This window comes from Pseudorca crassidens, chromosome 20 (genome assembly GCF_039906515.1).
Source record: "Pseudorca crassidens isolate mPseCra1 chromosome 20, mPseCra1.hap1, whole genome shotgun sequence".
NCBI lineage: Eukaryota > Metazoa > Chordata > Mammalia > Artiodactyla > Delphinidae > Pseudorca > Pseudorca crassidens.
In genome coordinates this window covers 39598159-39617993 of record NC_090315.1, presented here as the reverse complement: position 1 = coordinate 39617993, position 19835 = coordinate 39598159, and positions in this window count along the sequence as shown.

Below are 19835 nucleotides of genomic sequence, written 5' to 3'. Positions count from 1 at the left end.
GCGGTACGCGGGCCTCTCACCGTTGTGGCCTCTCCCGTTGCGGAGCACAGGCTCTGGACGCACAGGCTTAACGGCCATGGCTCATGGGCCCAGCCGCTCCGTGGCATGTGGGATCTTCCCAGACCGGGGCGCGAACCAGTGTCCCCTGCATGGGCAGGCGGACTCTCAACCACTGAGCCACCAGGGAAGCCCGGGAAGTCATCTTTAATAGGATGACATTTGGGATGAAATTTCAAAGATACCTGGTAGCGACTGGAGAGGCGCTATGCGGGTGGGTGGAGCAATGCACCTCAAGTGCGGGAGGTGGAAGCAGACTTTTCACGTTTAAGAACTAGGAAAGTGACCAGGCAGACAGGGTGGAATTAGCTAAGGGAAGATTGGTAGGTAGGAGGTGAGGTCAAAGAAGCAGGGAGAGGGCAGGACATGTATCCTGAGGCCATTTTAAGACTTTGTGCTGTGGAATATGGGAAAACATTAGCGACCTTTTAGGAATGGAGTGATATATTCTGTACTAAGATTTAAAAGAATTATTTTGGACAATTGTTAAAAATAAATTGCAGGGGATATACTTGGAGAAAAAAGAAAATCAGTTAAGAGGTCATTGGTAGTGATCCAGGTGAGAGATGAGAGTGGTGAGCTCTCATCTAAGGATCCAAGTGGTGGCTAGGTGAGCGCTCAGAATCAGGATGCAATTCAAAGGTAAAATATTTAGGACTTTTATATGAATTTTGAAGAGAGAGAGAGAAATTTTTCTGGAACACTCTAAGAATTGCCATTTACAGAGTTGGAATATTCAGGATGACCAGGTTTGGGGTCTGGGCTAATCATTAGTTTTATTTAAACTTGATAAGTTTAAAATGTCTATGAAATATCCGAGTGCAGGTGTTTGAAAGATAGTTGGATATATCCTTCTAGGTTTCAGGGGAGATGCTGTTGCTGGAGAAAGAAATTTGGGCATGATTAGTATAGTTTTTTTGTTATTGTTTGTTTTTTCAGGTAAAAGATTGGTGAGATCAGCTAGCAGCAGAGAATGAATATAACTGGAGAAGGGAAGAGGGAGGCTGGCGGAGAGGAAAGGGAAGGGAAGGGAGGAAGTCTGAGGACAGAGGTAATGTGGTGGAGAAAAGTGCTATTTTCGCTAACACTGTTAAATTTTCTTCCACTGCACTCAGGAACACTAAATTTTTCCTGTCTCCCATATAGTTAATATGTATCACTTGACTGAATTCAGCCAGTGAAATACAACTGGAAGTGTCTTATGCCATTTACCATGTGGACCATAAAACCCCAGTGTGGTCTTCCAGATTTTCTCCTTCCATGTTGACCATTCTGACTCATTGGACCATGATGTACATCACTTTTATTGCATGAAACTTTTATGTTTTGAGATATTCTTTTTATTTTTACAGCAGTCAGTCAGTTTACATTAAGTAATACACTGTCCTTATAGGCCTTGGAGATGTCTAATAAGCACAGAAGGAAAGGTTAAAAGATTTCAGAGGAAGGAGACCACTGCTTATGCAAAAGGGAACGCTGATCAGAGGGCGGCATAGGGATTTCTGTATGCTTGAGTCTTGGAGTAAAAGAGACATGGAGACCTAAGTCTGGAGGGTTAAGATGGTTCCAGATTGTGGAAGAGCTTTGAATGCCAAAAGAAGAAAGGCATTTGGGGACCTATCCAGTTTTTGTTCAGGGAAGCACAAAGATTAGAGCTAAAGTTTAGCTCTGATGCCAAGATTAGCTTGGCATCAGCTTGAGAGAGAGATCAAAGGAAGTAAGAGGGATAAAGAACCAAGCCATGGGAATAACTAAAGAGAAAGTTAACAAATCAGGTGATGAGTTGTGGGAATGATAAAAAATAACTGACATTTATTGAATGTTTACCCTGTGCCTGGCTTGGTCCTCAGCACTTTAAAAGTACTAATTCGTCTTCACAGCATACCAGTGAGGCTAATGCTAGTATTTCTGACTTTATAGTGTATTTTAAATACGATATTCTGAAAGTTCCCATGAGGTGGAACTGCAAAATTTAAGCATCAGTAATTGACTTTGACAACTTTTACAAAATTTCATTTAAAAAACTCATTGATGCTTACTTGATTTTGTGATATATATGTATGTACACGTTGAATATTGTATGTTAATGTGGCATAATATATGATATATTCATATAATATATAATTAAGCTCCCATAATTCATCTTATAATTACTTATTTCATTTAATTCTCCTACACATATGTCCCCATTTCAAACTTACAGGTGAGAAAAATGAAAAGTTTAGAGAAGTTAAGAAACTTGTCTAAAGGTACACAGTGAGACAGGGCCAGGGTGGGAGTTATATGAAACCAAGTTTTCTTACACCATATTCAGTGCTTTTTTAACTACATACAGAGAGGCTTAAGAACAAGAGAGCAGTGAGAAATGGGGGTTGGTCGCATATATTGGTATGGTTAAAATAGATTTTAAAAAATATTTTATATGATAAAATATTTTATATATTTAAAATGAATTTTTCAATTTTATATTTTTAGTGTTGTTTTCTTATTAAAGAGAAATGTGTTTACATTTGTTTGTGTATGTCCTTGAGTTGCTTAAGGCAAATAGCCTAATGATATTTAAAAATACCTATCAACCAAAGTAAATAAATACCTATATTTTCCACCCTGTGTTTTAATAAATCTTACAAAGTCCCATTCTGCTCCTTCCTCAGAAAAAGGTGATACTTAGGGGAAGTGTTCAGCCATTAAGATCATGGCCTAAGTTGTATCATCACAAGCAATTTAGTTTAAATCAATGGTCATTAAATTTATACAGTAGGGCAGATTGAAGTTACTAGAATAATATCAGTCACCTGTAAAGTTGCAGATGATGTGCTTTCTTGAATGGAAGACAGCTGGAGAGGTATTAAATACCGGGTATGGGAAAGCGCACATAACATACCTGGCAATTCCACAGTGTTTACAGAGCAACACTGTTGTACTTTTATTAGCTGTTGAAAGTTTTAATTGTACAATGTATTTCCTTGCAAAGGTATTGTTGACTTTGTTGACATCCAAAGGAGTTACTACTGATGTGAACTTCGTCATATCTGAAAAGGCACAAATAATTCTTCAGATCCTCTGGGAAAGTACAATTTCCCTTCTGTCTCATAAACCTACATTTCTATAAGTGAAGTGGCTTAACAGCTTCATAGGCCTTCTTTTATTACACTGATGTTTTAATTTTAAAGTTTTGCCTAAAAGGACAAAAAATATGTAGATAGAATCAAAGGAATATTGGCCAGGAACCTTATGTTTCAACCATGAAGCTTCTGTCTAGAAGCTTTTCTCCTTTAGAAACAAGAAACTGGGCTAACAGATTTTTGGAGGCTTGTCCGGTTTATTTCAAGACCAATATCCCCTTTTGAAAATAAAGGTCCATATGCCTTTATTCTCAGTCCTTAACTATGGCCACATAGACATCCATGACGAACCATCTTCTCTTCTCTTTTCATTTCTATACTTTAGCATGTCTTCAGTTATTTTGTCTTCACGCGTGCACGTGCATGTGCGTGTGTTAGGAGACTCTTCCCATGTAGTCATCCTGGAGGCCAAGGATGACAACTTATCCTATTTCTGTTTCTCTACTACAATACCAATCATGCACGCAACTCCTCTTAATTAATACACTTCCTCCTTCCTAATGGGTTCTTGAAGTCCTCAAACTTAACCTCAATTTGCATAGTCAGCAGCACACACTGTCACTGATCACAGACTTAGTTCTTTCCTGATTATACTAACACTTTGTACTTTACTTCCCAAATTACCTCTCCTCCGAAGCTTGTCACAATTCCTTTCCTTCCCATGTATTTTTATCTGTTCGTTGATCTTGGTTTGATTTTGTTCTTTGCAGCTGGTGCCCTGCCCATGATTTGTTTCCCCTTTTCTTGTAGTTTGTTACTAGAACTCAGCCCCTTTTCCTCCTCCACATCTAGCCCACTGTACCATTTCCATGGGTGGTATTGCAACTCAATTTGCATTAATACCAGATACAGCTCCCAGGTACTATTTGTTGGCAAGAGAAAATAAAATACTTATTCCTTAATAAAACATATATTGAGCACATGCTTTTTGTCAAGCACCTATAATTTAGTAGCAACAGTTTCTCTACTCATCTTTAATTGAAAATTCCCTGTTCAGCTCTCAAAACCATATGTCATCAAGTTCAGATAAACACTAACTTCCTAAAAACATGCCTTTTCATTTATGCATTTTAGCCAATGATACATGAAATGTGTCAATATAAATGAATGCACCTAGGGGCATTGGCATATTTCCTCTTGGTCTAAACTTGACACACTAAAACTTGGCAATGTCTTGGCAATGATCTCACCTAATTTTGACACAAGGCTTATTATGTGTTCAATACAGTTATGGATGTACAGATTATGGGGGCTTATGAAAAATCGATTTAAACAAATTGACTCTACACAGTAGAAAACCCTCTTTTTCACTACATGAGTTATTCTGTAATGCATATGCATGTACAAAGACATCTAAAGTTTTTTTTTTTTTTTTTTCCAGCCCCACTTTTCAAGGCACTCAACCGTTACACTCTGAGACAGCTAAGCTCCTGGCTTCTTCGGTCTACACAGGTATCATATTTGTAACCATTAATATGCAGACAGGAGGTGATTAAATGCAGGCATGATAGAATGTGACACCCCATAATAAATGAGAATGAAAAAATGAATTTGTAACCATAAATCATGTATTAAAATTTATGTCACAGGCTTACATTGATGAAGACAAGGTAGAAATAAGATATGAAATAGACCTATTTTTAAAAATTATAATTAAAGGCATTTAAATTTTATGATATTTTTTCAAATCTTTATCTTAGGTCGAAAGTTTGACTTCTTGCCCCTGAAGGTAGAATGTTTGAAACCTATGGTTTAGAATAAGACATTGGACAGTTACCAGTTTCATTATAATGCAGATCTTTAACTTTAGCATTTTAAATATGAATGCTCTTATGCATCCAAGACAATGAGCTACTACCGTTTTTCTCAGAAAAGGAGAAATAAAAAGACACAAAATTATTGAAGTTTAGTCTTACCCACATACTTTACTTAAAAAGAATTTGACTATACAATTGGCTGCCCTGTTGTGTAAAGTTCTACAATTTCATAAAACTTTAAACTTCAAGAGAAGAACCTCACAAATTAAATGATATGAACTTTGATTAGAAACATTAAATGCACAACTGAAAATTTCCAGGAATCCAAAATACAGCCCCAAACCCCATTTAGAAGGCGAAGACATCCAGGGCATCATTATAAAATATCAAGAGTTGTATTGCAGTAAACTAGCCATAATTTGAATTTCAGATGGATAATATAAGGTAAAAATGTTCTTCTCAAAGCGTTGCTGGGAATTAAATAAACACCTAAAGCTGTTGTCTGGCTAGTTATAGATGCTCAAAAACAAACAAGCAAACAAAAAATGATTGTTACTTGTCATGAAACGTCTAGTCCTTACCATCTTCAGTTACTTTTGGTGCTAATGATTATGTACATATAAGTGTACATGTGTATATGTGTGTGTGTGTGTGTGTGTGTGTGTGTGTATATATAACTTTTTGTCACTATTTTATTTTTACATGGGACAAAATTATATTGACTTAGTGAGATGAAGAAAACTTTAAAAATAATTCAGTACCGTGGGCTCATGCTCTAGACTTGTGTGAAACTATGGGTGAGTACACATGCCGGGGGAGGTCTGTAAATTTAAAAAAAAAAAAAAGGAAGTAGAAGAAGAAGGGATCCTTGCTCTACTGTTTTTACATTTACACTTTGAAAAACATGATGCTAAAGGTGATATTAGTTGAGCAAAACAACATAATTTCAGCTTCTCTGAAAGCTAGTTGACAATAAGTCAATCTTGCCTTGAGGCGAGATTCTTCATAGCAGCAATGTTCACTACAATATTTGTTCAGAATTGAGGAGTGATTTGTAAGATCTGTCCCTTCAGGAAAAAAAAAGGGGGGTTATGTATGCCATATAGCTAATGCAGAATGAAAAACAACAACAAAAACACCCCCAAAACCCTCAAACCAGAGAAATGAACATATCACCACTTTCCGTTTTTCCTTTGCGTGAAAGGTTCATTTTGTAGTGTGTAAGTAACCCCCAGTGCAATCTAGCTGAAATATCAGAGAGAGGGGAAAAAAAAAGAGTAAATTTTCACAGAAAGAGCTTTGGCATCTTAGTGAGCATTTATTATTTCTTCGGCATATTGAGTTCTCTTGAGTTTAATCAAATAACTTCCTTAGACAGCTGTTCTAAGTCCTGTGTTAGATGGTAAAAAGGCTGTGTCCAACAGTGTTTCCTGAACATCTGTATCCCACACCCCTCAGTCACCTTGTTGTTATTGTTATTATTATTATTCCTAGGTTACAGAGGAGAAACCAAGGGTCAGGTAACTTCAGTGATTTTCCCATAGTATAACCTCTCATGACGAGCAGAACTTGGTCCAAAAGCTCATGAATGTGTTGCAAGGACAGAGGGGAAGCAGCTAAGGCTTATTATAAGGACACAGGAGCCAAATGAAAAGGCACAGAAAATGTTTGTCCTCAGGGCCCCTTAAAGAACGTTATTTAAGATACCATAGCAAAATTACATTGTCCCAGTCGCTCCAGGAGAGGTAATGCCGTGGAATGGGTAAGAGTAGAGAGTCTGGGATAAGACTGCCTGTGTTCAAACCTCAGCTCATTCATGTATCGATTCTTTAAACTTGAGGAGGATGTTCAATCTGCTTATACTTCTGTTTCACTGCACGTAAAATTAGAATGGTGAGATGCGTATTTCATAGGTATGTGATAAAACTCCATTAATGTATTCAGGACAGTGCCTGACTATTGCAAATCTTCCACAACTGTTAGCTGTTAGTAGTGTTATTTGAGTTTCCCTGTGACAACTATCTTATGGTTTTGGCTTATTCATGGTTTCTACTCCCTTAGAGCTTTTGCTTACTCCCTTCACCCCATATGTCTCCCAGCTGCTGTGGACACAAAAATACCTCTCTGTATGCCTCCTATTCAAATTTCTCACGAAAGTGAGTATGATTGGATTGGTTAGCCACTCTCCAGTATTACTATCCCTTTAGAACAGACCATTTCTTTAAAACTACACTGGAGGCTCAGATACAGATCACAAGTTAATCAGCTCCCACCAGAATTGTGTTGTCTTATGGAATAAAATATGGCAAAATATAGGTAAGTAAAGCCAGCAGTAGGGTTTTTTTTCATTAATATGTAGCTTGAACTTTAATATTTCTCCATTTTATTCTGCCTCCTTTACCCTTACCCTATGGAGAACACTGCAATTAATATTCTCTCCTGATGCACATCAGAAAGGTGCCAAACAGACCTCTCATACTTCAAACCCAAGATTAAATGGAAAACTAGTAATATAAAGAAGAAACCATGTTAAACCAGCAGGCACTGCTTTTGCAAAGCGATTAGTGGGATGCATACTTGCAGATTAGTGATTGGATTTATCCCACATTTTTTTTTTTTTTAAGAAGATGTTGGGGGTAGGAATTAATTAATTAATTAATTAATTTTTGCTGTGTTGGGTCTTCGTTTCTGTGTGAGGGCTTTCTCTAGTTGCAGCAAGTGGGGGGCCACTCTTCATCGTGGTGCGTGGGCCTCTCTCACTGTCGCGGCCTCTCTTGTTGTGGAGCACAGGCTCCAGACGTGCAGGCTTAGTAGTTGTGGCTCACGGGCCTAGTTGCTCTGCGGCATGTGGGATCTTCCCAGATCAGGGCTCGAACCCGTGTCCCCTGCATTAGCAGGTAGATTCTCAACGACTGCGCCACCAGGGAAGCCCCCCACATGTTTTTTATCTGGAGCAGAGACTGGAGTGATGCTGATTGCATGTATCAGGTATGTTAAAGCATTCGGCTAGACCAGGGCTGTGTAGATGCTTGTGATAGCAAAACAAAAATGTGTCTAATTTATCTTTACAAATGAGATGGGATTTTCCAAATCTCCTTGCAAACATCATGGTTGTATAGTCTCAATCTGGCCTGTAAATTAAATGCAACTCCTAGCAAGCCTCAGCTGCCTACCTCCTCACAGATGCCATGAACTATGCAGTTCTCAGTCTCATGGTCCTTTACCTGCAGCCTCCTGAGTCACTCTGAAGGTGTCATGAAAAATAATTATGCATATGTCCCACCTACCATGTATGTCTTTTTTCACTCTCTAGTAATACTGATTTTCTTTTTTTTTTCCTACTTATACTTAAGGGAATTGAATGACCAAGTGCATAAATTAGAAAAAAATGGATAACAATAGCCAGGGGTAAAGCCATATGATTCCATTAGGAGCATTTTCAAAGCAACAGTAAATTTTTATTACAGTGACTTAAGCAAAAAGTGATATTTTTAATGATTTAATAAGAAATGTCTTGGTAGATGATTGCTGACAGAAGTCGAGTGGTTTATTGGCATTCGGGCTGGCAGTTCTGATTCTCTCAGTGTTCCCTTATGTGTGTACTTCACATAGTCACCATATGATGTAGTTGATGTTCAAAGCTAAAAACACTGAGGGGATGTTTCAGGGAAAGAAGATTGCTTTCCAGAAACCCTAATGACTTCTCCTTACATCTCATTGGCCAGGACTGTGCCCCATGGTCTCTCTCATGTTGATGAGGGAAACTGGGAAAGTTAAAATTTCTGCTGGGACTTAGTATGTCATTTTCTTGTACCAAATAGGTTTTTGTTTTCAAGAAAGAAGATAATAATTGTGAGTGATTAGGCAACCGACAATGTATATTATATGATGATGGTAGAATTTTGTGTAAGAAAAACTTGGATTTGGTACAAGTTTACTGTATAGTAGATGGTCAGATGTGCAGTGACAACTGAAAACATGCAAAAACTTCGGAGAAGACATTCGTTTTGACGTCTGAATCATACAGTGAAAACTGTATTTTAAAGGTTAGGCTTGCACGAATCTATACAGGTGATAAAATTGTATTTTAAAATGTGTGTGTGCACGCACACACATACATACAAACACACCTGTCTTGTGCCAAAACTCAATTGGTAGAAGTTGCCTGGATCAATATATTCATGGGTGTTCTGAGGCTGTCTTTAGGCTCAGAGAGAAAGGGTATTGTGATCCAATATTGATGAAAATCATTGGTGAGGGAGTGATGAGAGATAGATATATGTATTATGTCTGTGTAATTAAGGGGTTTTTACCTCTTATTTAACTGGAACTCTGTTGGCCATGTACAGACTCAATACTTATAGCAATTTGACCATCCAAGTACCACTATGGAAAATACAATGCAACGCAGTACAACCTAGTACAATGCAATACAATTATCTGCCTCTGGATTGATCTCCTTGGTTTTGAAAATACTGAACATTTTCTCTTCAGACACATATCAACAAAAGCTGCTTTTTTGGACCTGATAGAGAAGGAGCTGGCAACATCAGCAGATAAACTTTGCAACATGTAGCCCTGGAAATGGTTTAGGAGAACATACCCTGGTACTCTAAGGAGAGGAGAGAAAGAAGGAATTAATGTAATAACTTGAGTAACTCGCAAGTGCAGCTGCTCAAAATCCTACCTTAAAATTTGGAAGGATGCTCACCAAATGCTTCTACCTTTGTTCTGCTGATGTTGCATTTCCAAAGGTCTGTCCTCTGATGTTGATTCCACTGGATCTGTTCACTGAGGTTGTCACTGGGTTCGTCAATATTACTGCAACAAGTGCTTCCTGCAAGGAAGGGACATGGAAGAACGACCACAAAGCTTGGATATTTTAGGCTGCTGCTATTTACTTCGATTTGAGGAGATTAACATTTATTTGGCACCCAAGCGGTCTTAGTCTATTTGGGCTGCTATAGCAGACCAAACATATAAACATGTTATATGTTTATAAACAACATATATGTTATAAGCAACATAAATTTATTTCTTACAGTTCTGGGTGCTGGGATGTTCAAGATCAAGGTGCCAACAGATTCAGTGGTGAGAACTAGCATTCTGACTCATAGATGGCCACCTACTTGCTGTGTCCTCACATAGCAGAAGGAGGGAGTTCTCTGGGGTCTCTTTTATAAGGGCAGTAGTCCCATTCACTGAAGCCTCCACCTTCATAACCTAATCATCCCCTGAAGGCTATAGCTCCTGATGCCATCACATTGGGGATGAGGTTTCATCATAGGAGTTTTGGAGAGATACAAACATTTAGTCCATAGCACAGGGCATTCTAGGCTTCTGCACACTTTATACAGTCTCACAGGTATTACATCCTCAATTCAGGATTTCAGTCCAGAGCTCTGGAATCCAAAGCATGTTCTGTTTCTATTTGACATGACATTTCAAAAGTACACTGAACACACACACACACACACACACACACACACACACATTAATTTAACTATATCTAGGCAGGTTTTATCCTCTTATTGTTGAACTCCTTGATGACAGAGAAGAGCTCTCTTCTTGTTTTTATGTCTCAAAATGCCTAACAACATGCTCAATAAATGAACAGTCTCAACAAATAATTCAGTTCTAATGTGTTCCAGTGTGTGATGTAAAAGCGTATGTTACATGAGTATGTTCAGTTTGTAAATGTTCATGGTACTATGTACTTATGGGCTGTGTATCAAGCATGTTTATTAAACATCAGTAAATAATTTTAAAGTACTCACTTTCTGAAGTCATTTGCATACTAACAATAAGCACTTGAGCCCAGGAAGCCTGCTGGGCTCCCAGACCCATCCCCTGCCCTCCAAAGCCCCCTCCAGGTCTCATGGGTCCTTGGGAGCATAGGAAGGAGGCAGAGGGGAGAACAGGAGAGCCAGGTGGGAGGAGCCCTCCAGGAGGAGCGGGAGAGGAGTGGAGGGCAATTGCCCCACCCACTTGGGCCTGGGGAGCCTGCTGAGCTCCCAGGCCGGTCCCCTGCCCTCCAAAGCCACCTCCAGGTCTCATGGGTCCTTGGGAGCGTAGGAGGGAGGCAGAGGGGAGAAAAGGAGAGGCAGGTGGGAGGAGCCCTCCAGGAGGAGTGGGAGAGGAGTGGAGGGCAATTGCCACATCCACTTGGGCCTAGGGAGCCTGCTGAGCTCCCAGGCCGGTCCCCTGCCCTTCAGAGCCCACTTCAGGCCATGTAGGTCCTTGGGGGCATAGGAGGGAGGCTGGGGAGATCAGGAGAGGCAGGAGGGAGGGGTCCTCCCAGACCAGAGGAGCAGGAGAGGAGAAGAGGGCGTTTGCCCTGCCCACTTGAGCCCAGGAAGCCTGCTGGGCTCCCAGGTGAGATTCCCTGCCCTCTGAGACCAGGGGTGGAGGGCACGCCTGGGCACTTTCTGTTCCTTGAGCCTAAGCCCCACCCCCCACAGCCCCCAGGGCCTTTTCCAGCCCTGTGGGTCCTGAGCATTGGCCCCACCCACTGTCCAAACCTCGCAGTTGCTTAGGCCCCGCCCTCCACAGCCAAAGCCTTCTCCCCCAACCCCTTTTTTTTGGTCTTTTTCCCTCCTCCTCTTTTTTTACTCTTGTGGTACTGATGCGCCTTCCGGTTGTTGATTCATCTATATTTTTATTTTTATATTCTTCCTAACATATCTGTTAGATTTCTAGTCTAATTTTATTTTTTACTTTGTTATTGTTCTTTTTTTTTCTTGCTGCCCCAGGCAGCTTGTGGGATCTTGGTTCACAAACCCGGGGTCAGGCTGAAGCTCCTGTAGTGGGAGCTCTGAGTCCAAACCACTGGACTAACGGAGAACCACAGACCCAAGGGAATATCCATTGGAGTGAGGTCTCATGGAATTCCTCCTCTCAGCACCAAGACCCAGCTCTAACCAGTAGCCTACAAACTCCAGTGTTGGAAGGCTCAGGCAAAACAAGACAGGAACACAATTCCACTCATTAAAAAAAAAAAAAAAAAAAGCAAAAAAAATATAATACAGATGAAGTAGCAAGGTAAAATCCTACAAGACCAAATAAGTGAAGAGGGAATAGGCAATCTACCTGAAAAAGAATTCAGAGTAATGATAGGAAAGATGATCCAGAATCTCGGATATAGAATGGAGGCACAGATTGAGAAAATACAAGAAATGTTTAACAAAGATCTAGAAGAACTAAAGAACAAACAAACAGAGATGAACAACATAATAACTGAAATGGAAAAATACACTGGAAGGAATCAATAACAGAGGCAGAAGAACGAATAAGTGAACTGGAAGACAAAATGGTGCAAATAACTGCCGAGGAGCAGAATAAAGAAAAAAGAATGAAAACAATTGAAGACAATCTCAGAGACCTTGGGGACAACACTAAACACACCAACATTCAAATTATAGGGGTCCCAGAAAAAGAAGAGAAAAAGAGAGGGTCTGAGAAAATATTTGAAGAGATTATAGTTGAAAACTTCCCTAACATGGGAAAGGAATTAGTCACCCAAGTCCAGGAAGCACAGAGAGGCCCATACAGGATAAACCCTAGGAAAAGCACACCAAGACACATATTAATCAAACTAACAAAAATTAAATTCAGAGAAAAATTATTAAAAGGAGCAAGGGAAAAACAAAAAATAACATACAAAGGAATTCCTATAAAGTTATCAGCTGACTTTTCAGCAGGAACTCTGCAAGCCAGAAGGGAGTAGCAGGATATACTTAAAAGTGATGGAAAAAAAACCCTACAACCAAGATTACTTTACCCAGCAAGTATCTCATTCAGATTCAATGGAGAAGTCAAAAAGCTTTTCAGACAAGCAAAAACTAAGGGAATTCAGCACCACCAAACCAGCTTTACAACAAATGCTAAAGAAACTTCTCTAGGCAAGAAACAAAAGAGAAGAAAAAGACCCACAAAAACAAACCCAAAACAGTTAAGAAACTGGTAATAGGAACATATTGATAATAACCTTGAATGTAAATGGTTTAAATGCCCCAACCAAAAGACACAGACTGGCTGAATGGATACAAAAATAAAACCCATATATATGCTGTCTATAAGAGACCCACTTCAGACCTAGGGACACATACAGACTGAAAGTGAAGGGATGGAAAAAGATATTCCATGCAATTGGAAGTCAAAAGAAAGCTGGAGTAGCAATACTCATATCTGATAAAATAGACTTTAAAATAAAGAATGTTACAAGAGAGAAGGAGGGACACTACATAATGATCAAAGGATCAATCCAAGAAGAAGATATAACAATTATAAACATATATGCACCCAACAGAGGAGCACCTCAATACATAAGGCAGATGCTAACAACCATGTGTTATGACAGTAGCACAATAATAGTAGGGACTTTAACACCCCACTTACATCAATGGACAGATCATCCAAACAGAAAATATATAAGGAAACAGAAGCTTTAAATGACACAGTAGACCAGATAGACCTAATTGATATTTATAAAAAATTCCACCCAAAAGTGGCAGAATACACTTTCTTCTCAAGTGCACGTGGAACATTCTCCAGGATACATCACATCTTGGGTCTGAAGCCTCAGAAAATTTAAGAAAAGTAAAATCATATCAAGCATCTTTTCTGACCACAATGCTCTGAGACTGGAAATCAATTACAGGAAAAAAAAAACTGTAAAAAACACAAATACATGGAGGATAAACAGGGTGCTACTAAATAACCAAGAGATCACTGAAGAATCAAAGAAGAAATTAAAAAATATATACAAACAAATTACAGTGAAGACACAACAACCCAAAACCTACGGGGTGCAGCAAAAGCAGTTCTAAGAGGGAAGTTTATAGCAATACAGTCTCACCTCAAGAAACAAGAAAAATCTCAAATACACAATCTAACCCTACACTTAAAACAACTAGAGAAAGAAGAACAAAGAAAACCCAAAGTCAGCAGAAGGAAAGAAATCATAAAGATCAGAGCAGAAATAAATGAAATAGAAATGAAGAAAACAATAGCAAAATCAATAAATTTAAAACTGGTTCTTTGAGAAGATAAACAAAGTTGGTAAACCCTTAGCCAGACTCACCAAGAAAAAAAGGGAGAGGACGCCAATCAATAAAATTAGAAATGAAAAAGGAGAAATCATAACTGAAACTGCAGAAATACAAAGGATTATAAGAGGCTACTACAAACAACTATATGCCAATAAAATAGACAACCATGAAGAAATGGATAAATTCTTGGAAAGGTACAATTTTCCAAGACTGAACCAGGAAGAAATAGAAAATATAAACACACCAATCATAAGCACCGAAATTGAAACTGTGATTAAAAATCTTCCAACAAACAAAAGCCTAGGACCAGATGGCTTCACAGCTGAATTCTATCAAACATTTAGAGAAGAGCTAACACTGATCCTTCACAAACTTGTCCAAAAATTCATTCTATAAAGCCACCATCACGCTGATACCAAAACCAAAGATACTACAAAAAAAGAAAATTATAGACGAATAACACTGATGAACATAGATGCAAAAATCCTGAACAAAATACTAGCAAACAGAATCCCCAGCACATTATAAGGATCATACACCATGATCAAGTGGGATTTATTCCAGGGATGCAAGGATTCTTCAATATACGCAAATCAATCCATGTGATACACCACACTAACAAATAAGGAATAAAAACCATACGATCATCTCAATAGATGCAGAAAAAGCTTTTGACAAAATTTAACACCCATTTATGATAAAAACTCTCCAGAAAATGGGCATAGAGGGAACCTACGTTAACATAATGAAGGCCATATATGACAATCACACAGCAAGCATCATACGCAATGGTGAAAAACTAAAAGCATTTCCACTAAGATCAGGAATAAGACAAGGATATCCACTCTCGCCACCCTTATTCAACATAGTTTTAGAAGTCCTAGCCAGAGCAATCAGAGAAGAAAAATAAAAGGAATACAAATTGGAAGAGAAGAAGTAAAACTGTCACTGTTTGCCGATGACACGATACTATACATAGAAAATCCTTAGGATGCCACCAGAAAACTACTAGAACTAATCAATGAATTTGGTAAGGTTGCAGGATACAAAATTAATGCACAGAAATCTCTGGCATTCCTATACATCAACACCGAAAAATCAGAAAGAGAAATTATGGAAACACTTCCATTTACCATTGCAACAAAAGAATAAAATACCTAGGAATAAACCTGCCTAAGGAAGTGAAAGACTTGTACTCAGAAAACTATAAAACACTGATGAAAGAAATCAAAGAGGACATAAACAGATGGAGATATATACCATGTTCTTGGATTGGAAGAATCAACATTGTGAAAATGACTATACTACCCAAAGCAATCTACAGATTCAATGCAATCCCTATCACACTACCAATGGCATTCTTCACAGAATTAGAACAAAAAATTTTACAATTCATATGGAAACACAAAAGACCCCGAATAGCCAAAGCAATCTTGAGAAAGAAAAACGGAGCTGGAGGAATCAGGCTCCCCAACTTCAACCTATACCACAAAGCTACAGTAATCAAGACAGTGTGGTACTGGCAAAGAAATAGAAATATCAATGGTACAAGATACAATGCTCAGAGATACACCCACGCACATATGGGCACCTAGTTTATGACAAAGGAGGCAAGAACATACAATGGAAAAAAGACAGTCTCGTCAATAAGTGGTGCTGGGAAAACTGGACATGTAAAGGAATGAAATTAGAACACTCCCTAACACCATGCACAGAAATAAACTCCAAATGGATTAAAGACTTAAATGTAAGACCAGACACTGTAAAACTCTTAGAGGAAAACATAGAAAAAACACTCTTTGACATAAACCACAGCAAGGTCTTTTTTGACCCACCTCCTAGAGTAACAGAAATAAAAACAAAAATAAACAAATGGGACCTAATTAAACTTAAAAGCTTTTGCACAGCAAAGGAAACCATAAACAAGATGGAAAGACAGCCCTCAGAATGGGAGAAAATATTTGCAAATGAAACAACAGACAAAGGATTAATCTCCAAAATATACAAACAGCTCATGGAGCTCAATATCACATTTCACCAAGGAAGACATACAGATGGCCAAGAGGCACATGAAAAGATGTTCAGCATCACTAATTATTAGAGAAATGGAAATCAGAACTGCAATGAGGTACCACCTCACACTGGTCAGAATGGCCACTATCAAAAAATCTAGAAACAGTATATGCTGGAAAGGGTGTGGTGAAAAGGGAACCCTCCTGCCCTGTTGGTGGGAATGTAAATTGATACAACCACTATGGAGAACAGTATGGAGGTTCCTTAAAAAACTAGAAATAGAACTACCATATGACCCAGCAATCCCACTACTGGGCATATACCCTGAGAAAACCATAATTTAAAAAGAGACATGTACCACAATGTTAATTGAAGCACTATTTACAATAGCCAGGACATGGAAGCAACCTAAGTGTCCATCGACAGATGAATGGATAAAGAAGATGTGGCACATATATACAGTGGAATATTACTCAGCCATAAAAAGAAACAAAATTGAGTTATTTGTAGTGAGGTGGATGGGCCTAGAGTCTGTCATACAGAGTGAAGTAAGTCAGAAAAACAAATGTCGTATGCTAACACATGTATATGGAATCTAAAAAAAAAAAAGTACTGATGAGCCTAGTTGCAGGGCAGGAATAAAGAGGTAGACAGAAAATGGACTTGAGGACGTGGGGTGGGAGGGCGAAGCTGGGGCAACGTGAGAGTAGCATCGACATATATACACTACTGAATGTAAAATAGTTGGCTGGTGGGAATCAGCAGCATAGCACAGGGAGATCGGCTCGGTGCTTTGTGATGACCTAGAGGGGTGGGATGGGGTGGGATAGGTTGGAGGTGAGGGAGGCTCAAGAGGGAGGGGATATGGGAACATGTATATGCATATGGCTGATTTGCTTTGTTGTGCAACAGACAGTAACACAGTATTGTGAAGCAATTATACTCTAATAAAGATCTATTAAAAAAAAAGACAGTGCAAAAAATAAAATAAAATAAGCATACAACACACCACACAAAAAGACTAATTACAGGTTAAGAAAGAAACGTCATATCTGCAATGACATGTGCAGAGAAAATGACGTTAACTATGGAGTTCTTAAAATAACAAGCTATGAAGCATAACCAAATCTGTAAAGTTAAGGGAAATTTGCATTCTATAAAAACTGTTGAAGTTGTTTTTACCATAAATATCTATGAATATCTTCAGTAAGACTGATATAAATGTGTCAATTTGTCTCTTTTGGATTTATATGCCACATACTGCCTTGGAGAACTTGAAACAGTTTACACTGTTAACAGTGCATCTCTGAGAATTCTAAATGTACTTACCTTGTACATTAAATCAGCAGATTTCAAATTTTTTTGATCATGACCCTTAGTAAGAAAATATTTTATACCCAAAGCCAACACACACACATACACACACACACACACAAACACAGACACACATGCAACAAAAGCAATTGTTTTACAAAAAGAATAATGATTACTGCATTACATTATTTTAATTTTCTCTCTTCTATTTGTTTTACTTCTGTTTTATTTGTTTCACTTCTTTTCTCTTTAATTATTTTCTCCATTTTATAAGAATGTGTCTCCAAAACTGCAAAATTAATTTCATGGCTCACAGAATCAAGTGTTGGCAAACATTTTTCTCTAAAGGGCCAGAGAGTAGATAGTATAGACTTTGTGAGCCATACGAGTCTTTGTCGTAACTACTCAATTTTGCTGCAACTATTCAACTCTGCCATTGTAGCGTGAAAACAGCCATAAGTAATACGTGAACAACTGAGCATGTTTGGGTTCCAATAAATCTTTATTTACGAAAGCAGGCTTTTGCTCAGATTTGGCCCACAAACATTAGTTTTTCCACTGTGGGATCATAATGACTAAGGGATCATAAGGCTCAGTTTGAAAAATATTTCTTAAAAGTAGCTATTCTCAAACATTTGATCCCAGGACCTCTTTAGGCTCCTAAAATTATTGAAGCAAACAGATTTTTATGTGGGTTATATCCCTCAGTATTTATCATATTAGAAATCAAAACTGAAAAATTTAAATATACATTTATTTATTTACTTAAAATATATTTCATGTTAATGCTGTGTTTATGAAAAAATAGTTGTTTCCGAAAACAAAGAACATGACTGATAAGAGTGGTATGCTTTTACGTTTCAACAGATCTCTTTAATATCTGGATTTAAAGAACAGAACTGAATTCTCATTTCTATTTTTGCACTCAATCTGGCGAAGCACAGCACATTATTTTGATTAAATTATATGAAGAGAATCCAGACTCACACTGATATGTATTGAAAAAGGGAGGAGTATTTTAACAGCCTTATCAGATAATTATGGATATTCTTTTCTGATATTATACAAAAACTTCATAAATGGTAGTTTCTTAAATGTTAGCTGTAAGAAAGAATCTGAACACCATATTAACAAATACATGTTAATATCATCATTGACTTCTCCAGAAAAGTCTCTAATTATTGGGAAGCTTTCAAACTCATGGTAGTAGATACACATTTTTCAAAGTATAATGTTTGCCTGAAACTTTAATTTTTTCTCTGGTAACACATACTGTCAGTTATTTTCATTGAAGCGACAGGATCATTTCATTCATTTTGGGGGAAAGATCTACCTAATACCCAAGCCTGAATACCATAAGTTATTTATGTGTAGTAAAGAATTTAACTTTGCCCTAAAAGAAGTCTGACCTATGTTCTCAGATTCTTGCCCTAAAAGAGGTCTGACCTATGTTCTCAAGTCTGACCTATGTTCTGAGGTTCCAAGGTCTTAGACTGTCATGCCTGTATGAGTGTTGTTGTTTACCTTGGGACCTTGGACCATGCCAGATAATAACAATGTGATATAGGTTTGGGGCTTTGGGTCATACCATATGAACCTGATCTTCACAGGGCTGGAGATTGAGTTTACCCATGTGGGCAGCCAACCAGATATGTATGACCAATAAAGACTAGACACTAAGGAAAGAGTGAGTTTCCCTGGTGGGAAATAGTCCATGCATATTGCCACACATTGATACCAGAAGGTAATGCTGTCCATGACTCCACGGGGAGAAGGCACTGGAAGCTTTGTACATGAAATTTTCCTGGGCTCTGCTATATGCATCTCTTCTCTTGGCTGATTTTAATCTGTACCCTTTAGTTCTAACAAACTCTAACCATGGATATAACATGTTTCAGTGTGTTCTTTGAGTCCTTCCAGCAAATTATTGAACCTAAGGGTGGTCTTGGGGACCTCTGACCTTCAAATTTGTCTCAGAAGCTGGGTGGTCTTGTAAACACTGTTCTCTCTAACTTCATGATTTGTTAGTGATTCTTTCAAATGAAAACAAGTGTCAAGTGTTCCATGACGAAGACAGCTAGTTCAGTTCACAGACAGTTGCACAAGAGTTTTTCCTTGGGGCAATCATCATACTTCAGGATGCAGCAGAAATACTTTACATATGACACAAATGCTATTCTTAAGGGAAACTGGCTTTTTTAACCTGCAGATGAATGGCAATGAAGAATATATTGACAACTAGTGTAGTTTAATGTTACCACCTTTATGCTAAGTTTCCCATAGTGTTATGCACTATTGCTCTTGCACCATCAGTGCAAGTGTCAATGCAGTAAAATGAGAGAACATCTTAAATGTATTACAAATATAATTATGAACTCACAGACCCCCTAAAGTTATGTCAGGGACTCCCAAGGATCTGTGTACCTTACTTTGAAAACTATTTCTATAAAAATAATGCTACATATATTATATTATATATATTCTAAGAATTTTCTACTTAATAGCAAGGATTTCACTTA